The sequence below is a fragment of the Cherax quadricarinatus genome, chromosome 15 (genome assembly GCF_038502225.1).
Source record: "Cherax quadricarinatus isolate ZL_2023a chromosome 15, ASM3850222v1, whole genome shotgun sequence".
Taxonomy (NCBI): Eukaryota; Metazoa; Arthropoda; class Malacostraca; order Decapoda; family Parastacidae; genus Cherax; species Cherax quadricarinatus.
Window position 1 is genome coordinate 18,990,409 of NC_091306.1, and position 14,055 is coordinate 19,004,463.

The following is a 14,055-nucleotide window of genomic DNA, read 5'->3' on the forward strand; positions in this document are numbered from 1 at the left end:
GAGGTTGTTGATGGTGGTGGCGAGGAGGTTGTTGATGGTGGTGGCGAGGAGGTTGATGATGGTGGTGGCGAGGAGGTTGGTGATGGTGGTGGCGAGGAGGTTGGTGATGGTGGTGGCGAGGAGGTTGTTGATGGTGGTGGCGAGGAGGTTGGTGATGGTGGTGGCGAGGAGGTTGGTGATGGTGGTAACGAGGAGGTTGTTGATCGTGGTGGCGAGGAGGTTGGTGGTGGCGAGGAGGTTGTTGATGGTGGTGGCGAGGAGGTTGTTGATGGTGGTGGCGAGGAGGTTGATGGTGGTGGCGAGGAGGTTGGTGATGGTGGTGGCGAGGAGGTTGTTGATGATGGTGGCGAGGAGGTTGGTGATGGCGGTGGCGAGGAGGTTGTTGATGGTGGTGGCGAGGAGGTTATTGATGGTGGTGGCGAGGAGGTTGTTGATGGTGGTGGCGAGGAGGTTGTTGATGGTGGTGGAGAGGAGGTTGATGATGGTGGTGGCGAGGAGGTTGGTGATGGTGGTGGCGAGGAGGTTGGTGATGGTGGTGGCGAGGAGGTTGTTGATAGTGGTGGCGAGGAGGTTGGTGATAGTGGGGGCGAGGAGGTTGGTGATGGTAGTGGCGAGGAGGTTGGTGATGGTGGTGGCGAGAAGGTTGGTGATGGTGGTGGAGAGGAGGTTCGTGATAGTGGTGGCGAGGAGGTTCGTGATGGTGGTGGCGAGGAGGTTGGTGATAGTGGTGGCGAGGAGGTTGATGGTGGGGGGGAGGAGGATGGTGATGGTGGCGAGGAAGTTGATGGTGGTGGCGAGGAGGTTGGTGATGGTGGTGGAGAGGAGGTTGGTGATGGTGGCGAGGAGGTTGGTGATGGTGGTGGCGAGGAGGTTGTTGATGGTGGTGGCGAGGAGGTTGATGATGGTGGTGGCGAGGAGGTTATTGATGATGGTGGCGAGGAGGTTATTGATGGTGGTGGCGAGGAGGTTGTTGATGGTGGTGGCGAGGAGGTTGGTGATGGTGGTGGCGAGGAGGTTGGTGATGGTAGTGGCGAGGAGGTTGGTGATGGTGGTGGCGAGGAGGTTGGTGATGGTGGTGAGGAGGTTGGTGATGGCGGTGGCGAGGAGGTTGGTGATGGTGGTGGCGAGAAGGTTGGTGATGGTGGTGGAGAGGAGGTTCGTGATAGTGGTGGCGAGGAGGTTCGTGATGGTGGTGGCGAGGAGGTTGGTGATGGTGGTGGCGAGGAGGTTGATGGTGGTGGGGAGGAGGATGGTGATGGTGGTGGCGAGGAAGTTGATGGTGGTGGGGAGGAGGATGGTGATGGTGGTGGCGAGGAAGTTGGTGATGGTGGCGAGGAGGTTGTTGATGGTGGTGGCGAGGAGGTTGTTGATGGTGGTGGCGAGGAGGTTGGTGATGGTGGCGAGGAGGTTGGTGATGATGGTGGCGAGGAGTTTGGTGATGGTGGCGAGGAGGTTGATGGTGGTGGGGAGGAGGTTGGTGATGGTAGTGGCGAGGAGGTTGGTTATGGTGGTGACGAGGAGGTTGGTGATGGTGGTGGCGAGAAGGTTGGTGATGGTGGTGGCCAGAAGGTTGGTGATGGCGGTGGCCAGAAGGTTGGTGATGGTGGTGGCGAGAAGGTTGGTGATGGTAACGAGGATGATGGTGTTGGTGCTGGCAACGAGAGTGGTGATGGTAACGAGGGCACTGATGGTAACGAGAGTGGTGATGGTAACGAGGGTAGTGGTGGTAACGGGGGTGGTGGTGATAACGAGAGTGGTACTGGCAACGAGGGTGGTGGTGATAACGAGAATGGTGATGGTAACGAGGGTAGTGATGGTAACGAGAATGGTGATGGTAACGAGGGTGGTGGCGGCAGTAACGAGGGTGGTGGTGATAACGAGAGCGGTGCTGGTAACGAGGGTGGTGGTGATAACGAGAGTGGTGCTGGCAACGAGGGTGGTGGTGATAACGAGAGTGGCGATGGTAACGAGGGTAGTGATGGTAACGAGAATGGTGATGGTAACGAGGGTGGTGGCGGCAGTAACGAGGGTGGTGGTGATAACGAGAGCGGTGCTGGTAACGAGGGTGGTGGTGATAACGAGAGTGTTGCTGGCAACGAGGGTGGTGGTGATAACGAGAGTGGCGATGGTAACGAGGGTAGTGATGGTAACGAGAATGGTGATGGTAACGAGGGTACTGATGGTAACTAGGGTGGTGGCGGCAGTAACGAGGGTGGTGGTGCTGGTGGTAATGAGGGTGGTGGTGGTTGTAACGAATGTGGTGGTGGTGTTAACGAGGGTGATGGTTGTAACGAAGGTGGTGGTGGTGGTAACGAGAGTGGTGATGGTAACGAGGTTGGTGATGGTGATAACGGAGGTGATGGTAACGAGGGTGGTGATGGTAATGGAAGTAGTGATGGTGGTAACGAGGGTGGTAGTGGTAGTAACGAGGGTGGTGGTGGTGTTAACGAGGGTGGTGGTGGTTGTAACGAGGGTGATGGTAACGAGAGTGGTGGTGGTGGTGGTGGTGGTAACGAGAGTGGTGATGGTAGTAACGAGGTTGGTGATGGTGCTAACGGAGGTGATGGTGGTAGTAACTAGGGTGGTGGTGGCGGTAACGAGGGTGGTGGTGGTGGTAACGAGGGTGGTGGTGGTTGTAACGAGGGTTGTGGTAGTGGTGGTAATGAGGGTGGTGGTGGTTGTAACGAGGGTGGTGGTAACGAGGGCGGTGGTGGTTGTAACGCGGGGGGGGGTGGGGGTAACGAGGGTGGTGGTGGTTTTAACGAGGGTGGTGCTGGTAACGAGGGTGGTGGTAGTTGTAACGAGGGTGGTGGTGGTGGTAAAGAGGGTGGTGGTGGTTGTAACGAGGGTGGTGGTTGTAACGAGGGTGGTGGTGGTTGTAACGAGGGTGGTGGTGGTTGTAACGAAGGTGGTGGTAGTTGTAACGAGGGTGGTGGTGGTTGTAACGATGGTGGTGGTGGTTGTAACGAGGGTGGTAGTGGTAACGAAGGTGATGGTTGTAACGTTGGTGGTTGTGGTTGTAATGAGGGTGGTGTTTGTAACGAGGGTGGTGATGGCTGTAACGAGGGTGGTGGTTGTAACGAGGGTGGTGGTTGTAACGAAGGTGGTGGTAGTTGTAACGAGGGTAGTGGTGGTTGTAACGATGGTGATGGTGGTTGTAACGAGGGTGGTGGTGGTGATAACTAGGGTGGTGATGGTTGTAACGAGGGTGGTAGTGGTTGTAGCGAGGGTGGTGGTGGTGGTAACGAGGGTGGTGGTGGTAACGAGGTTGCTGGTGATTGTAACGAGGGTGCTGGTGGTTTTAACGAAGGTGGTGGCAGTTGTAACGAGGCTGATGGTAACAAGGGTGGTGGTGGTTGTAACGAGGGTGGTTGTGGTTGTAACGAGGGTGGTGATGGTAACGAGGGAGATGGGTGTAACGAGGGTGGTAGTGGTTGTAACGTTGGTGGTGGTTGTAACAAGGGTGTTGGTGGTAACGAGGGTGGTGGTGGTTGTAACGTTGGTGGTGGTTGTTGTAACGAGGGTGATGGTGGTTGTAACGAGGGTTGTGGTGGTGGTAACGAGGATTGTAGTGGTTGTAGCGAGGGTGGTGGTGGTGGTGGTTGTAACGAGGGTGGTGGTGGTAACGAGGGTGGTGATGGTTGTAACGAAGGTGGTGGTGGTTGTAACGAGGGTGGTGGTGGTGGTAACGAAGGTGGTGGTGATGGTAACGAGGGTGGTGGTGGTTGTAACGAGGGTGGTGGTGGTAACAAGGGTGGTGGTGGTTGTAACGAGGGTGGTGGTGGTAACGAGGGTGGTGATGGTTGTAACGAGGGTGGTGGTGGTAACGAGGGTGGTGGTGGTTGTAACGAGGGTGGTGGTGGTTGTAACGGGGCTGGTGGTGATGGTAACGAGGGTGGTGGTGGTTGTAACGAGGGTGGTGGTGGTTGTAACGAGGGTGGTGGTTGTAACGACGGTGCTGGTGGTTGTAACGAGGGTGGTGGTGGTTTTAACGAAGGTGGTGGTAGTTGTAACGAGGGTGATGGTAACAAGGGTGGTGGTGGTTGTAACGAGGGTGGTGGTGGTGGTAACGAGGGTGGTGATGATTGTAACGAGGGTGGTGGTGGTGGTAACGAGGGTGGTGGTGGTTGTAACGAGGGTGGTGGTGGTAACAAGGGTGGTTGTGGTAACGAGGATGGTGGTGGTGGTAACGAGGGTGGTGGTGGTTGTAACGAGGGTGGTGGTGGTAACGAGGGTGGTGATGGTTGCAACTAGGGTGGTGGTGGTTGTAACGAGGGTGGTGGAGGTAACGAGGGTGGTGATGGTTGTAACGAGGGTGGTGGTGTTTGTAACGAGGGTGGTGGTGGTGGTAACGTGGGTGGTGGTGGTTGTAACGATGGTGGTTGTAACGGTGGTGGTTGTAACGAGTGTGGTGGTGGTTGTAACGAGGGTGGTCGTGGTTGTAACAAGGGTGGTGGTGGTAACGAGGGTGGTGGTGTTGGTAACGAGGGTGGTGGTGGTTGTAACGAGGGTGGTGGTGATTGTAACGATGGTGGTGGTGGTGGTGGTTACGAGGGTTTTGGCGGTGGTAACGATGGTGGTGGTGGTTGTAACGAGGGTGGTGGTGGTTGTAACGAGGGTGGTGGTAATTGTAACGAAGGTGGTGGTGATGGTAACGAGGGTGGTGGTGACTGTAACAAGGGTGGTGGTGGTTGTAACGAGGGTGGTTGTGGTTGTAACGAAGGTGTTGGTGGTAACGATTGTGGTGGTTGTAACGAGAGTGGTGGTAGTTGTAACGAATGTGGTGGTAATGGTAACGAGGGTGGTGGCAGTTGTAACGAATGTGGTGGTGATGGTAACGAGTGTGGTGGTAGTTGTAACGAATGTGGTGATGGTAACGTGGGTGATGTTGGTTGTAACGAGGGTGGTGATGGTTGTAATGAGAGTCGTGATGGTGGGAACGAGGGTGGTGGTGGTTGTAACTAGGGTGGTGGTTGTAACGAGGGTGGGGGTGGTTGTAACGAGGGTGGTGGTGGTTGTAACGAGGGTGGGGGTAGTTGTAACGAGGGTGGTGGTGGTTGTAACGAGGGTGGTGGTGGTTGTAACAAGGGTCGTGATGATGGTAACGGGGGTGGTGGTGGTTGTAACGAAGATGGTTGTAACGGGAGTGGTGGTAGTTGTAACGAGGGTGGTGGTGGTTGTAACGAGGGTGGTGGTGGTATTAACGAGGGTGGTGGTGGTTGTAACGAGCGTGGTGGTGGTTGTAACGAGAGTGGTGGTGGTTGTAACGAGGGTGGTGGTGGTTGTAACGTGGGTGGTGGTGGTTGTAACAAGGGTGGTGGTGGTTGTAGCGAGGGTGGTGGTGGTTGTAACAAGGGTGGTGGTGGTAACGAGGGTGGTGATGGTGGTAACGAGGGTGGTGGTTTTGGTTGCCAATAAGAAGTTTCGTTATGTGTGGATGCGAGGACGTATTGGGTACTGTCACTTGTGGTTTTCTCAGCCCTGTCTTCCTTGACTCGCTCTCTCGTTAGAAGAACTTTCAGTGTGCAAGTTTGGAGTCAGTCCCTCCAGTATTTTCCATGTGTAAATTTTGATATACGTTTCTCGACTGATCATCCAAGGAGTATAGTTAGTTTTTTTTTAACACTGCAATTTCGTTTGCTTTTAGTGCAACTGTCAGTGTAGGTACAGGTATTTAGGTACAAATCTGGCCTATGGCTGGGCTCCGAGAGTAGTAAGACTCTCGAAACTCATCGAAGGTACATCAAAGGTAAAGGTATATCATACACAGAGGATCCCAGAAGGGGATCGCAATATACAGACCAATTAATCTATTGAGTTTGTCTCCTTGTGGGTTATTATGGTAACATATGCGTAAATTGCCTAAGACAACCAATAAAATGTCCCTGACTTATTTCCACTGGGGTTCCTGGGAGTATCTTAAAGAATATCATCATAGGTTTGGCAGCATTTGTTCTGAAGGTTCGCTTTATCCAGTCTGTCATTTACTACATCTGTTATAGTAACACTGTTGTCTTCCTTGGAGAACGATCTTCTCATATTTTAATTCCCAAGTTTCATATATTTCTATTCTCATCTGTTGAGTGCTGTTTAATATTTTATCTGTTTTTCTCATTTTTCCTATTCCTACTTGTTCATTGTATTTCAGTTGGCTTCATTTCTCGTATCTCCCAACCCTTTTTCCCTCTCCTCTTCAAGCCATTTCCCTCCCCTTCCTTCTTCTTTTTTCCCCTATCTTTACTTGGTCTCCTCTTAGCCCCCTGTGTCCTCTCAGCCCCCATTATTATTATTGTTGTTAACAAGGATAAGGACAACAAACCCTCCTCTTTCTCTCCCCCAATAAAAAAAATAAAAGGAGAAGCGAGCGTTTTTAATAGTGTTGGCCACGTGATATTATATTTCGTGGTGAGGCCCTGTGGCTTGGTAATGATGGTGTGGAAGAGAGGGAGGGCAGGAGGGAGTGTGCGTGGGTGCGTGTACTCAGCATGTGCTACTCTCCTGTGTGTGTGGGGGTGTAGTCTCAGCTCCTGACCCCGCTTCTTAAGCTACAGCCGCCGAAGTATGATAGGACCTCATTGACCCCTATCATACTCTTGAAACTTTGTATAAAGTTTTCCTCTACCACTTGGTCATCTAGCTCATTCCACTTTCTTACCACCCTGAAACGTAAAAAGTATTTTCTAACATCCCTATGTCTGCTCTGCTAAATCATATAAGTAACTTGTATGTCTTAATCACATCTTCCTGAGTCCTTTTTTCTAAAATGGTTAAGTTCAGTTCCTATAGTCTGTCTTCACAACTCAGTCCCTCCAGCTCTGGAGGGATTGTTGCAAATCTCAGGACCTTTTGGGGTGTTCGTACATGGCTGACCAGGTGGGAGTTCTTTGTTGGTGATGCAAGTCGAGAGAACGTAAGTAATGTTTGCGTGGTTCATAGGAACAGAGGGACACCTGATGAGTTGGGCCAATGTACAGATGGTCTTCGTGGAGCCATATCTCAGCAGACATCAGTGTTTAGAAGCCTCTCGGATTATTATAACAGTCACACCAAAGGCAAGAACTACAACATTGCCATCACACTTGCACTCATGATAATCTAACAAGTTTCGCCCTGCCAACCACTAGAATCTAGATACTGCTGTCAGGTGATTCACCACTAAACCTGTACTTCACTGCTATTCAGGTGCCTTCCTCAATATTTAAGTTAACGTTCGCCCACCCACATGTACATTTGGAGTGACCAAGGTCTTACGACTGAAACGTTTTTAATATGTCCAAGTGTTTGTATTTTGTCTTTTCCAGCTACTTATTGCTATCAATTACGTTTAGTGCCTGTCTTCATACATTCACACGTGTTTGTTTCTAACTCTCCTGCTTGATTGCTTATTTTCTGTCGTCCTCATTGCTCTGTATTTTTTCCATTCTCTTTTCTTCCTTGTTTTGGCCTCCCTACAGTTTCTGTTAAGCCATCGACGACCCAGATGATTTCTTCATGAATGAGCCTCAAAACTCCATAAATGTATGCCAGATTTCCGACATTACCCTAACTCCGATAGACTTCGAAAAAGCCAATGACAACATGCCCATGCACTCAGCCCCGGGCCCAGACTCGTGGAACTCTGTATTCATTAAGAACTGCAAGAAACCCCTCTCGCGTGCCCTAAGTACACTATGGAGGAGGAGCTTGGACATGGGTGAAATTCCAGTCACTTAAAACAACGGATATAGCCCCACTCCATAAAGGTGGCAGCAAAGCATTAGCTAAGAACTATAGACCAATGGCTCTGACGTCCCACATCATAAAAATATTTGAAAGAGTGCTAAGAAGCAGGATTGCAAATCACCTGGATTCCCAAAATCTGCACAATCCAGGGCAACATGGGTTCAGGGCAGGTCGCTCCTGCCTCTCACAACTACTGGATCACTATGATATGGCCTTGGATGCACTGGAAGAAAATCAGAATGCAAATGTAATATACACAGACTATGCAAAAGCGTTTCACAAATGCGATCATGGCGTAATAGCGCACAAAATACGTGCTAAAGGAATAACTGGGTAAGTGGGGAGAGGGTTCTTCAACTTCCTAACAAATCGAACACAAAGAGTAGTGGTCAACAGAGTTAAATCGGAGGCTGCCATAGTGAAGAGCTCTGTTCCACAAGGCACAGTACTCGCCCCCATCTTATTCCTCATCCTCATATCAGACATAGACAGAGATATACACCACAGTACCGTATCATCCTTTGCGGATGATACTAAGATCTGCATGAGGCTGTCATCAGCTGAGGACGCGGTTAACCTCCAAGAAGATATAAACAAAGTTTTCCAGTGGGCAACGGAAAACAATATGATGTTCAATGAGGACAAATTCCAACTACTCCGTTATGGAAAGCTGAAGGAGATAATAACTAAAACAGAGTATACTACAAACTCTGGCCATACAATAGAGCGGAAAAATAATGTAAGGGACCTGGGAGTAGTAATGTCTGAGGATCTCACTTTCAAGGATCACAACAGTGCCACGATCACAAGTGCAAAGAAAATGATAGGATGGATAATGAGAACGTTCAAAACGAGAGATGCCAAGCCCATGATGATTCTTTTCAAATCACTTGTTCTCTCTAGGCTGGAATACTGCTGTACATTAACATCTCAGTTCAAAGCAGGTGAAATTGCAGATCTAGAGAGTGTACAGAGATCCTTTACTGCACGTATAAGTTCTGTCAAGCACCTTAACTACTGGGAACGCTTGGAAGCACTTGAATTGTACTCGTTGGAACGCAGGAGGGAGAGATATATCATAATCTACACTTGGAAAATCCTGGAAGGAATGGTCCCGAATCTGCACACAGAAATCACTCCCTACGAAAGTAAAAGACTGGACAGGCGATGCAAAATACCCCCAATTAAAAGTAGGGGCGCCATTGGTACACTAAGAGAAAACACCATAAGTGTCCGGGGCCCAAGACTGTTCAACAGCCTCCCATCAAGCATTAGGGGAATTACCAATAAACCCCTGGCTGCCTTCAAGAGAGAGCTCGACAGATACCTAAAGTCAGTGCTGGATCAGCCGGGCTGTGGTTCGTACGTTGGACTGCGTGCGGCCAGCAGTAACAGCCTGGTTGATCAGGCCCTGATCCATCGGGAGGCCTGGTCATGGACCGGACCGCGGGGGCGTTGATCCCCGGAATAACCTCCAGGTAATCCAGGTATGGGCTCTCTCTGATTGTCCCATTAATTTTTCTTCGGGTCAGTTCGAATGGTATTGTGGCCTCGTGACATATTCTTCAAAGTTTTCCATCATATTAATGAACGGACTTCATCCTCTATTTATATTTTCCATTGCATTTTACTTAGGATGCCTCTCATTCCCACGTAGATTTATCTCCCCTACTCTAGTTTCCATTGTTCTATATTTCCACTTCTCTCTATTAACGTTTTTACTAGATAATTAAAACTTAGATAAGAATAGTTACTTGTTCCTAGTGTCTTTCATAAGAATATAAAAGAGAAGCACAGTATTGGGCTTATTGGTCCATGCTCAGCATAGCTAATTTCTTCTGTCTAATTCGCTGAGAGTTAAAACTGGATCCAGTTTCTCTGGTTTATCAACTGCTCGTATTCTTATTTCTTTGAAACGTTGATCAGGAAATTTTTCACTGCAGTTTCTCCAGTCTCTTTCTTCGCGTTTCTGGTCCTTCATGTGGATCGCAATTTTCTCCTTTTGGTTGAAATTTCCCACAGCCTATCAGGTTGTGTGTAAGGGATCTAGTCTTAGTATTTGTGTCGATTGTCTTCACCATCACTGCCATTCTTGCCATTTGTGGCGCTGACGCCATCTGTGGCGCTGACGCCACCTGTAATGCTGACTCCATCTGCGCCGCTTGGAGGACTCGCCACACTGACTTTGCATAATGCAGTAATTGCACACTTTTTCCGCCGTGTTGAAGCCGGGCTGGCAATTAAGCATTGTTTGGTGTAAATATCTGGTTGTTTTGGGAAGAACTATGCTCAAACACACACAATGTTGCTAATTAAGCATAATCCGCAGAGTTACCCTAATCACTCCACGGATCCATTGATATCACAAGTTTGAAAATGTTACAGTAATTCTTCATTGAATGTGGTGGTAGTGGTGATGATGTGGGCGATATTAGTGGTAGTAGTGTGGGTGCTGGTGGTGGTCTGGGTTTGTGGGCGGTGAGGTCATTGGGCCACATCACTCTGCATGAAGGGGAACAAACCACCAAAAAGACACAGTATAGGCGCTACTCGTGCTGTAAGTGAACATACCACCATAAAGACAGTATTGGGCAGTAACTCGTGTTGATCCCACTAACATTGTCAACTTGGCCGGGATGGACACTGTCGTGTGTTCTTCGTTGTCTACATTATAAATTTTAGATATCATGTTATTCATGTCTTATGTTCCTTTGTATCTTGACCTAATATTAAGAGGGCACTTTCGTAAGCATACATTATATCACTAATGGACATGTCATTTACATTGAATAAAACTATAGTCTGGGTGGGGGGGAGACCCAGGGCAGAGTGTAAAAGAGGTTGGCAGGAAGGTAGACAGGCATGGAGGAAGCGAAGTAGGCAGCCAGTTGTTGAACGTGGAAGGAAGGCAGACAGGCAGTGTTGGAGGCAAACAGATAGGCAGTGTGAACTGGCATGCAGCGTGGAAGGCAGACGGACTGGCATGCAACATGGAAGGCAGGCAGAGACAGAGAGATGTTTTATTGTTTAGCAAACTGGATTCGTCTGCAGTGTGCTGTTTCCTTATTCTGTATGATAATTACACATGGGGGGGGGGGAAGGTAAGACAGAGGCTAGCTGTTTCCCTGTCATATTCCATCGTGCAGGATGGCTTTCAGACATAGTGCTGAAATGTCAGTTTGAGCTGGGAGGCTTCAGTGGGGCAATGAGGATATTGTCAAATATTTCATTAAGGCCTCAGTACCTATGGCAACTTTAAATGTTTTGTTTCAGCAGAGCTGGAGTTGCTATTACATGGAACTCATCATTTCTTATGATGGTCTGTGCCATACACAGCAGAAATGAAACTTTTATGAAGATATTTCCATCATCCATACTGCGGCCAGCAGTAACAGCCTAGTTGATCAGGCCCTGATCCATCGGGAGGCCTGGTCGTGGACCGGGCCGCGGGGGCGTTGATCCCCGGAATAACCTCCAGGTAACCTCCAGGTATCCCAGAGCAAGGCAATAAAAATTATATATTAGAGAAAAAATGAGTGTGTGTGTGTGTGTGTGTGTGTGTGTGTGTGTGTGTGTGTGTGTGTGTGTTCATACACACAAAGAAACAATACAGATAGGGAAAATAGTTGAGCAAAGGAGGTACAAGAAGAGACTTAGCCCTTACCCCTGCAGTAGCCAGCTCTTGCCCTCACACACCTTAACTAAGTCATTGTTAAACCTGGGAGCTTAAACAAGGTGTTAAGAGGACGTGTAGCGGAGAGGGGTGTGGGAAACTAGCGTGTTGTCACCTGGCTTAATGAGGTGAGGTCGACGGTGCAGGTGACCTGCCCCACTGAGATTACCTACCTGGTCTCGGCCCGCATGAGAAGCCGCAAAGGTCGCTGAAGTTTTCTATTATATTTCTTCTAAGAGAGAATTATGATGTTTTGCGTGTTGTGGTGGAACCAGTGTCTCTGTGAGGCGAGGAGTGTGTTATGTAGTATGGTGTGGTGTAGTGTGTTATGTACTCTGCTGTGATGTAGTGTGTCATGTAGTATGCTGTTGTGTAGTATGGTGCGGGGTAGTGTGTTATATAGTATGCTGTGGAGTAGTGTGTTGTGGAAGGTGAAGAGTGTTGTGAGTTCTTTTGTAAGAGAGAGAGAGAGAGAAACGTGGCATGTGTGTTAGTATCACCAAGTTATTCCTGCTGAGGAACTCTTTGTATCTCGGAAGGACATCATCGGAAAACACCTGGGGGTACATGTACAGGATCCTTGCTCGCCCTACCTCCTGTCCGCCTCATTCATCTATTTCTCTCTACCCCCCTTCTTACACTCTTTCCTACATTTACTCTCACCCACCCTCTCTGACTCCCTGTTTTATCTTCCTCCTCCCTCTACTGCCTCACGGTGCAGGTACGTTCTTAGTACTGGTGAGTTCTCCTTTACTGAACGGCTGTCAAGATGTTGAAGTCGAAGAAATATTGTCCTGATCCAGAAATCTGGTGAGACAATTTTCTGGTGGACTGTGCCTCGCTGCCGGTGCTTACGTCGAAGATAATTGGAGTTGTGAGGGAAGAAATTGTCATTTCCAGAGCTGTGATTCGTAGCAGGAAGCCCAGACAGCGGAAACACCCACTTAAAAAGATGGCTACCTTTCACTGTATATACACACTGAGAAGCCTATGTTCCTATGTATATACACTGACGGATATGTATTTAGGGATTAGTGTGGAGGGTTACAGAGCCATGGCTTGCTTCTGTAGCGTTGAAGGAGGTCCTACTTTCCCAGGAAGAAATTAGGCTGAAGGTTCACCCCGATGGGTTTGGGAACGAGTGTGAGGTGGTTGGAATGGTTGGGGAAAATGGGCTACCAGCAGTGAGGTGCAGTCTGTTACTCGCTGCAAGGAGGCTGAAGGTGGGGAGGACGAAAGGCTATCAGCAGTGAGGTGCAGTCCAGCACCTGTCACAAGTGGCGAGTGGGTCCCAGTAATTGGAGGAGCATCAAAATAAGGAAAGTTAAGAGAGAAGATTTGAAAATAGGAAATCGCTTCTCTGTTTTTCAGGGTGAGTGTACTTCAGTGGTCAGTGAAGGTAAAGGTACTACTTCCCCTGCTAATAGAGATAAGCAAATTCTTGTGGTTGGTGACTCACAGATACGATATATGGACCGTGCTTTCTGTAAAAGGAATAAGGTGAGAGAGTGTGCTTCCATGGAGCTGGTGTTGGTGACATATTCAACAGGTTGGATAATATGTCAGGTAATGGGAACAAGCCCATTATCTGTCTCAGTGCTGATGGAAATGATATCAGGAAGGGTAGGAGAGAAGAGCTACTAGATAAGTACATGTCAGCTATAGATTTAATTGGGTCTAAGTGAGGGGTCCCAGTCATATGTAGCATCTTGCCTAGAAGGGGAGTGGGCAGTGAATGTCTAGGGCAGTTGGTGTAACTTGCTGGCTAGACAGATACTGCAAGGAACTTGCAATCCCATTCATTGACAACTGGGGTACATCTCTCTGGGGCAGGGGTGGTAGTACTTGCCAACTCGATCGAGAGGGCCTTTGCTGACATGTCTAGAATTTTAAATTGATAGAAGATAGAGGTATGGGTGTGTGTGAGAAACAGGTTGCAACACTAGGGTTGAAAACAGTAAATGTTTAAAAGACATTCATCATAAAGTTACAAATAAAGGCAATGGATCAGGTCGGCAAAGGGAGACAGCAGAGGGCATCAAGAGACTAGCTCCCTTAAGGTTTACTATACTAATAGCAGGAGTTTAAGAAATAAGATAGATGAGCTAAGATTAATTGTAGGTTATTACAACCCAGGAGTCCCAAAGGCCTGTTATCCTGGGTGTAAAGGGAACAAAATAAACACAGCAGAAAAACTTTTGACTTGTATTATCCTTCACCAATTTAGAACAGAAGTATGTACACTATGTACAACAATAGGTATTAGTTCACTCCATGGTAAGCAAGGCAGAATAGAAGCCAGTAGAGAGCAGACTGTGCTTCAACCAGCTCTAGAATGGGAATGACAAGGACAGACAGGTGAGTAGTACCCACAACACCTCTGCAATTGCCAAAACCATCTTCTCATTGGCTGGAACCTGGGTACTGATTGAATGACAGGGCCCCATCATCAACCCTTAGTACCTGGTTCGCTGGTTGGGGAGATAGCCTTTCAATGAGGGTGTGTACATGCACCAAATAAAGGTTACGTACTCTTTGCATGCCACACAGGTGCAAGAAGCATAGATATTGCTATAACAGAGACCTGGCTCAATCTGAATGTCACGTACAAGGCTATAAATTATTCCACACTGATAGGGTCAACAGGAAGGGTGGTAGAG